This window comes from Rhineura floridana, chromosome 5 (genome assembly GCF_030035675.1).
Source record: "Rhineura floridana isolate rRhiFlo1 chromosome 5, rRhiFlo1.hap2, whole genome shotgun sequence".
NCBI classification, from domain to species: domain Eukaryota; kingdom Metazoa; phylum Chordata; class Lepidosauria; order Squamata; family Rhineuridae; genus Rhineura; species Rhineura floridana.
Window position 1 is genome coordinate 168,582,794 of NC_084484.1, and position 9,311 is coordinate 168,592,104.

The window sequence follows — 9,311 nt, forward strand, 5'->3', positions numbered from 1 at the left end:
AAATATTACTACTTCCAAACACCCACTGGAGGCCTCCTTTCTCCATTCCCTTGAGTAACAAGACTACTGAAAGGGTGCGCAGGAGTGCTTGTCATGAAATGCCCATGCTCTTTTACTTCTAGACTGTTCTGTGTTTGAATGCATGAAACTTGTTCTGGGAATGTTAGTTTAAGCCAAGAGAGAATGTTTGTTCCAGATAAGAAAACATGTTTTTAAAAAATCCACGTAGAGGAAAATTTGATGAAAATAACTTGAGCAACTGAGGCTTCTTCACAGCTCTTACAAATATGTGTTTTGATGGGCCTTTTGCCAAATATGCCAGCATCCATTTTGTGCATGATTTAATAGCTTCTTCAGCAAGCCCAGCTCTAAGCTGCTATTACAATTAATGTAATGCACTATAATCATTTGCAATGTTTTTCATCCCTAATCCTTGCTCTCCCCTTTTGCGCTTCACAAGGGTAGAAAAGGTGGCTCTCACCTTTACAAACCTCATAGAACAGTAAAATTTGAAGGACATCAAGTCCATCCCCCTGCGCAATGTAGGAATCCAGCTGAAAGCACACCCAACAGATGGCTGTCCAGCTGTCTCTTGAATTCCTCCACTGCTGGAGAGCTCACCACCTCCCTAGGTAATTGGTTCCCTTGCTGTACAGCTCTTTTCCTGATTTTCAGCTGAAATCTGGCTTCCTGTAGCTTGAGCCCGTTATTCCATGTCTTGAACTCTGGGATGACTAAGAGATCCTAGCCCTCCAGTAATAGACTCTAGCCACCATGTTCCTTCTATTCCTTGCCTCGTTTATTTTAATACAGATAATCTCAGGGGCTACCAAGCTCATTCTCCTGTATTCTGTGCAGGGATATATGTTTTTAACATATAGTGTGACTCTGCCTCCCTTTTGATTCCTTCTGAACAAGTTGCATCCTTCAATTGCAGTATTCCATTCAAGGGAGTCATCGCACAAGTTTCAGTTATACCTATCAAGTTGTATTTACCCTCCTGTATTTTGTTGCAGCCCCCTCTAGGATGCACATAATGTGGTGAGGGGGTTTGAGAGTGTTGAAGATGCTAAGAGCAATGCTGTCAGGAGTCTAGAGCAAGAGGCTTGACTCCTAGCAGGGACACCCAAGGCAGAATGGTCAAAGCTGAGACACCAGACTAAGATACATCCAAACTCAGAGGAAGGCAACGGTAAACCACCTCTGAATATCTCTTACCACGAAAACCCTATGAACAGAGTATCCAAAATGCAACATGAGATAGTGCTGGAAGATGAGACTTAGGAGACAGAGATGAATTCTGTGAAGCCAATAATTTGTTTCTTGCTAACACATTTTTTGAGCAACCGAAAACATGACTGTACATATGGACATCACCAAATGGTCAATATAGGAATCAAATTGATTACATAATTGGTAGCAGAAGATGAAGTTCCATACTTTCTGCAAAAGCAAGACCAGGAGCAGACTGAGGTACAGATCATGAACTGGTCGTATCAAAATCAGAGTAAAGCTAAAGAAGAACAAGAAAGCAATCATAATGCCACAATACAATTTAAATAACAACCCAGAAGCATATAAAGATCAAATAAGGAACAGGTTTGAGGCTTTAAACTTAGTTGACAGAGAACCAGAAGAACTAAGGAATGAAGTCAGAGGACATTATAAGGGAAAAATGCAAAAAGACAATACCTCTAGTTAAAAAGAGAGAAAAACCTGAATGGATGACTGAAGAAACACTTAAAATGGTTAAAGAGAGGAAAGCAAAAGCAAAAGGAGATAGAAGCACAGTTAGAACCCTAAATACAACAATACAGCGACTAGTGCGTAGGGACAAAGAGAACTATTACAATAGTCATTGTATAGGAATAGAAGAGGACAACAAAAAGGGCAGAACAAGAGCCCTATTCCAAAAGATTAGAGAAATGAAAGGGAAATTTAAACCAAGAGTAGGGATGTTGAATAATCAACAGGGGAACACACTGATTGAACAAGATGAAATAAAAGGAAGATGGAAGCAATACACTGAAGAACTCTATAAAAGAGATGCCAGGATGACAGATTCATTCATGGAGGAACCGTATGATGAAGAACCAGAAATTTAGAATGCAAGGTGAAAGCTGCTCTTAAAATACTTGGAAGAAACAAATCAGCAGGAACAGATGGCATACCATTAGAGTTGCTACAAGCTACTGAGACTGAATCTGTCCAAATTTTGACAAAAAATTGTCAATAAATACGTAAAACTAAACAATGGCCCACAGACTGGAAGTGTTCAATATACATCCCAATTCCAAAGAAAGGGGATCCCAGGGAATGCAGTAATTATCAAACTATTGCCTTAATATGCCATGCAAGTAAAGTAATGCTCAAGATTCTACAACAAAGGCTCTTATCATATATGGAGCGAGAAATGCCAGATGTCCAAGATGGGTTTAGAAAGGGAAGAGGCACCAGAGATCATATCGCAAACATACATTGGATAATGGAACAGACCAAGGAATTTCAGAAGAAAATCACCCTGTGCTTTATAGATTACTGGAAAGCCTTTGACTGTGTAGATCATGAAAAACTATGGAATGCTTTAAAAGAAATGGGGGTGCCACAGCATCTGATTGTCCTGATGCGCAACCTATACTCTGGACAAGAGACTACTGTAAGGACAGAATATGGAAAAACTGATTGGTTCCCCATCAGAAAGGGTGTGCGACGGGTGTCACCCTATTTATTTAATCTATATGCAGAACATATCATACGGAAAGTGGGATTGGACCAAGATGAAGGAGGTGTGAAAATTGGAGGGAGAAATATCAATAATTTAAGATATGCAGACAATACCATACTACTAGCAGAAACCAGAAATGATCTGAAACAAATGCTGATGAAAGTTAAAGAGGAAAGCACAAAAGCAGGACTACAGCTGAACGTCAAAAAGACTAAAGTAATGACAACAGAAGGTTTATGTAACTTTAAAGTTGACAATGAGGACATTGAACTTGTCAAGGATTATCAATACCTTGGCACAGTCATTAACCAAAATGGACATAGTAATCAAGAAATCAGAAGATGGCTAGGACTGGGAAGGGCAGCTATGAAAGAACTAGAAAAGGTCCTCAAATGCAAAGATGTATCACTGAACACTAAAGTCAGGATCATTCAGACCATGGTATTCCCGATCTCTATGTACGGATGTGAAGGTTGGGCAGTGCAAAAAGCAGAAAAGAGAAAAATCAACTTATTTGAAACGTGGTGTTGGAGGAGAGCTTTGCGGATACCATGGACTGCGAAAAAGACAAATCATTGGGTGTTAGAACAAATTAAACCAGAACTATCACTAGAAGCTAAAATGATGAAACTGAGGTTATCATACTTTGGACACATCATGAGAAGACATGATTCATTAGAAAAGACCATAATGCTGGGAAAAACAGCAGTATAAAAATGGGAGTATAAAAAGAGGAAGTCCAAACAAGAGATGGATTGATTCCATAAAGGAAGCCACAGACCTGAACTTACAAGATCTGAACAGGGTGGTCCATGACAGATGTTCCTGGAGGTCGCTGATTCATAGGGTCGTCATAAGTCGTAGTCGACTTGAAGGCACATAACAACATTATGTTGCAGAGTAGCAAAAAGCATCTAAGTGAGCTTTGTGTGTTTGAATCTTTACTAAATATTATACTTTGCCTGGAATTAGTCACACTGAGACTTCAAAAGAAGAACTGCTTTATTCTGGAAGTACATACTTGATAGGAAAGAGTTCTACACCTAGCTAACTAGCTAAGTTGGAGATGCAAACACTAAGCCTAGTGTTTGCCCTCATGCTGTGAGAAGAGAGACGGACAAACAGAAGATGTCTTTTCTCTCTCTCAAGAGAATGAAGAAGCAGCCAGAAGGTGTGGTCAGCATCCTAAGAATACCAGTTTACACAGGAAGAGTTAGCAGGAGATCAAAGGATAGGTATAGTCTAGGAATCAGGAGGTCTCCACTCTATCTACCCTTTTTAACCCCATGCAGACCCAACCCACCAGTTCGAGTTGAACCACATATTCCAACATATTAAGAGTTCAAGTTTGTCCTCTTTGTTTCCCATATCCTGGGCATTAGTATACAGACATATAGAAGACCACGTGATTTCCAGCCTGACTTCCTTCCTACATTTTTATGAAGACTATTACTGGGCTCCATTAGAGCCATTCCCTCATTTGCATAAGCCTTAATCAATACCTCCAAGTTTACTTTTCCCGTCCCCTTAGTATTCAGTTTAAAGCCCTCCTGATGAAACACATTGTTCCTAGTCCTTGTGAGGTGCAACTCATCACTTGCCAGCAGTCCATCTTCAAGGAAGTGTAGCATGTGATCCCAGAATCCAAATCTCTTGTGTCGGCGCAACCTTCATAGCCAGCCATTCACCCGGAGTATTTTTCTTTCCCTTCCTATTCCTAAGTACTGGAAGGATGCATGAGAAAACTATCTGGGCCGCAAAGTCAAGGTTAGGCTTAGAGTTAGTGCCTGGGTCCATGAAAACAAGTCAGCACCACCTGCATACCAGCCCTTCAGATATTTGAAGACCACAATCATGCCTTCCCTCGTGTAGATAGTAGCAAATTCAGAAGTGCAGGGTCCCTTCATGACAGTCACAGTCACAGTCACAGACCCTCCCATCCTTTCCCCCCCCCTCCTGCTGGATTGAGAATGAGATCCTTGTTAATGCCTTCTTCCACAACAACAGACATCCTTTGGAGCCAATACGCATGAAAGGGGAGAGTGTTGGCTACTGAGAAGAGTCTTCTCATCTCATTTCACTCTGATTGGCTCCATGCAGCAAGAAAGGACAAGTAAGCATGTTGGAAGATTTTTCTCTGTGGCTAACATGCTCCCCTTTCATGCTGATTAGTTCACAGAATTTTGGGACCCTGCTCCCCAAAAGGTAAAGGGTGTAAGACCCCCCACAAGTCCTGGATGACTACACCCCTGCTTCTCTTACTTAAAAGCAGTGGTGTTTTCATTGGGACTGGTAGGGCAGAAGGCAGGGCACCCAAACACTAAGGGGAGCCATAGCCAATGACAGGCAGGGTCAACTCCTGCTAGTTCTGTCCTTGTCCTCCTCCCTGCTGAGTTCTACAAAAGGCAACCCAGAGGACTAAGGAGAAAGTAATGGAGAGGTGGGGCCATCTGCCTCTGGACTGAGTGTAAGAAGGCAGGGAGGTGGGGGCTGGCTGGGGGCAAACTGAAGCTGGTAGGCCAGTGGCCTTACCTGAGCAGTCTTGGGGCTTAAAAGGAACTCCCACTGACTTTGATGTAAGCTGCTTAGGCGGATTAAGGGGGGGGCTCTGCAACTGGTCAGCCATAAACTGTTTGCTCAAAAGAAGGAAGGTTAATAACACACTTGAAACCGCAAGAAAAATGGCCCAGCCCTCTTGGGTGCTTTTCCCATCCCTCTCTCTCTCTCTCTCTCTCTCTCTCTCTCTCTCTCTCGCTCTGTGTGTGTGTGTGTGTGTGTTGGCAACCCAGCTTTCCCATTCATCACTTGGGCTGCTGGCATGAGTCCTATTAGGAAATACCAGTGGAATAGCACTTTCTCAAATTCGCTATCTATAAGGAGAGGCTGTGCATTTCTGCCTGGAATGCAGACTGCCTCTTTCTCATGGTCTTTTGGCTCAGAATAGCAAATCCCAAAGAGCTTCCATCCTGACTCCTGTTGTTATTGCAGGCCAGATGAAGACACACTAAAATAAAATCCCTACGCAAAAGCAGAAAACTGAGGCTTCTTGCAGTTTCTCACACATTTGATTAGGTTAGGGAAGGGGTGGAGTAGGGTGTAGAGGGGGTAGTAGTCTTTGTGAATAACCTCAACAAGCAGGAATTATGCTCAGCAAGAGCTCTGCCAGTTTACGAAATAATAAGATCTATTAGAGCCACAATATATGAGAAACTTTGGGACACTGAAATGTGGATGATTCCAAAGGCTTCCCTATCCATTGGTAGACACAAATGTCACACGGTTCCCTGTGATCTAACCACATGGATATGGAACCTGTGGACTACAACTCCCATCTGCCCAAGCCAGCAAGGTCAAGGATGATGGGAACTGTAGTCCAACCACATCTGGACAGCCTCAAGTTCCCCATCCCATGCCTGTCTTAACAGCTGCATGGCATGCAGAAAGTCAACAGGAGAAGCATCTTATCTGTGCATGTCTGTACTGAGAAAGTGTCCCCTGTTGAACAAGAGAGAGAGAGGTCTCAGAATAGTACTGAAATAAAAATGGGAATTTAATAAAACACTGAAATGCCCAAAGCATTTTGATAGAAACACTTCTCACAGGCACAAGAATTCAGTTTATTGGACTGTTTCTAGTAAGGCAACATCAGTATTATGAGAAATAATAAACTGACGTCTTGCACCTAAGGAAGGATTTCACTATTTTACCCAAGTTCCACATTTCTCTCTCTCTCTCTCTCTCTCTCTCTCTCTCTGGTTGATGTTATCCCTCTCTCTGTCTCTTGAACTTAGAAATGGAAACTTTCCCAGAAATAGAAATGCAACGATATTGGGGAAAGCTGCTGATTATCTGCTTAGAGGCACAGGGCTCTAGCGGGAGGAACAAGACATATTCTTGGCCTCTATTTTACAGCAACAAAACACAACTCTTTGGTTGAAGACACATTTACATGAAAGTTCAGAAGGGGACTGAATGTGCTCACAGGGCACATCCCTACCTCAACATTGTCTGTGAACAAACACCATACATTTAAAGCACATTTAAAGGGTATTGCTTCCCCCAAAGAGTCCTGGGAACTATAGTTTACTCCTCACATACAATCCCCACCACCTTTAACAAACTACAGTTCCGAGGATTCTTTGGGGGAAGTCAAGTGATTTAAGTGTGTTTTAAATGTAGGATGTGTACACAGCCACCCGTCCAAAGCAACCCTCTTCCACCAGTCGCTCAGCCAGCTTCCATGCAAGCCACATAGGTGAGGATGAATATTACTACTAGCATATCACTTCTATAAGAAATACTTTCCACACATGGAGTGTAACCGAGGTAGGCACATAAAAAAGTCTGAGAATGTATTCTGAGAAATCCTTCACTTAATGTTGTGGTTCATGTTGGACATCAGTTGAAGTTGCGGTGGATAAATACAACTGGCCTACCTCACTGATATCTTGCAAGGATTATGTCATATCTGGAGACATCTTGTTACCCAACCTAAAGGAAATGAATAAAAATGAATCACATTGTTTATGAGAAGAGGTGGAATAAGATATTTTGAATATCCATGCAACCTTACTGAATTTGTTATTCTTAGTGCCAGGCAATAGACAGAGGGCTGGCCATGCATGATCTGAGGAGTGGGTTCGAATCCCTTCATAACCTTATGTCACCTCAAGCTATTCACTATCTCTCAACCAGAGCTTGGAATATTACTTTTAAAAAGGAATAAATTACAATTACTGTTACATGGCCCCAAAAAGGAATAAATTACCATTACCATTACAACTGTTCTGAAAGGAATTGATTACTTTACTGTTACTCAAAAGTAATCACTACAATTAAGGTTAAATTACTTTAAAAAAAACAGTGCCTACAAGGTGCTGGCCTTAGCTGCTGTACACCTAAGTAGCCTAAAACAACATTAAAAATAAACACACACAAAGAGGGGGGGGAATTATCCATAAGATACCAGTGGTGGTTTCTCCATGGGTAAGGGAGGCAGGGAGGGAGGCACAGGCCACCGCTCAGATCGTCACGCATCAATCCAAGCGCAAGACTCTCTCTGTCTCTCTCTCTTTCTAAGCCGGCAAGTGTCATCTCTCTCACTCAGCCACTTCCCGGACCCTGTCCTGCCACCAACTATGGTACACCCACCTAAGCAAACTTTTCCCCCGGGGTGCAAAAAAATTAAAACACTGCAAATGCAGCAGAGTAGCCGGGAGACTAGGGGAGGCTACTTTGCATGCCAAGTGCAAATACAGTATTAACACACATACACACACACACAGATGTCTCTCACCTCCACAGTTCTTTATCTCCGTTCCGCTGGTGCCTCCTTCTCCTGTTTCATCCACATCCTTGCCCTCCAGCTTTCTCCCTCCCCTTCATTCTTCACCACCATCATCCACTTTTTTAACAAGTGCTTTCTCCACTCCACCCCCATCTCACTCTCCACCTCCTCGCTCGTCACCTCCTAAACACCCACAGAGCACGAGGGAAGAACAACACTGCACAGAAGCACAGTTTGAGGCACATATTTTCATCCATGAATCACAGGAAGGGAACCCAAAGTAATGATAGAAACATTACAATTACTCCTCAAAAGTAATATAATTACTCCTCATTCTATTGCAATCAAAACTTAAAGAAATTACCCACTCATCCCTCAAAGAAGTAATAAATTACAAGTAATTTGTTTTGTTGTAACGAATTACTTCCATGCTCTGCTCTCAACCCAACTTTTTTTTTAATCATTAATTTTTATTCAAATTTTCAAAAACAAAACAAAACAAAACAAAAATACAAATTAAACAATAAAATAAAATGTTGACTTCCGATTTGTCGTAGATCAGTTATAGGTCTACAATATATAACAAACCTGCCTCTTAAATTATATTACAAAATCACTTTCCTCCAGTAATTATCTTAATTAATCATCAAATCTCATAAACATCACTTTATTCTTTCCACAAAAAGTCAAAGAGAGGTTTCAACTCCTTGAGAAATATATCTGTCGATTTTTCTCCAAATAAGCATGTCAATTAATCCATCTCATCAAATCTATTAGGTCCAATAATTTCAATAGCCATTCTTCCATTATCAGTGTTAATTCCATCTTCCATCTTCCATCCTTGCACCCATAATAATCCTGTTAGGTCCAGTAATTTCAGTAGCCATTCTTCCATTATCAGTGTCCCATAATAATCTTGCTGTCATAGCCATAGTCATATAATAAGAGTCTGATGGGAATTTCCTTCATCACAAATAATTCCTTGCCATCAATTCTGAATGTGTTGCTGAAATATTGTTGTAAAATCATATCTCTGTTCTTCTTTTTTACTAAATGCACTGGCACATCTCTTGAGAGTTTTTCCATTGCCACATATCTGTAATTAATTCTATAGATTTTTTCTATGTCAAGCTCCATCACATCATTCCAGTCCAGAAGTTTATCCAAGACATTGATAACTTTATCTCTGATATCTTCATTAATTTCTTCAAGGACAACGCTGAATTCCAAACAGTAAACTTTATCTCTAATATCCATAAACTCCAAATCTTTTTCCAGTTCCACATTTGTTCCAATCTC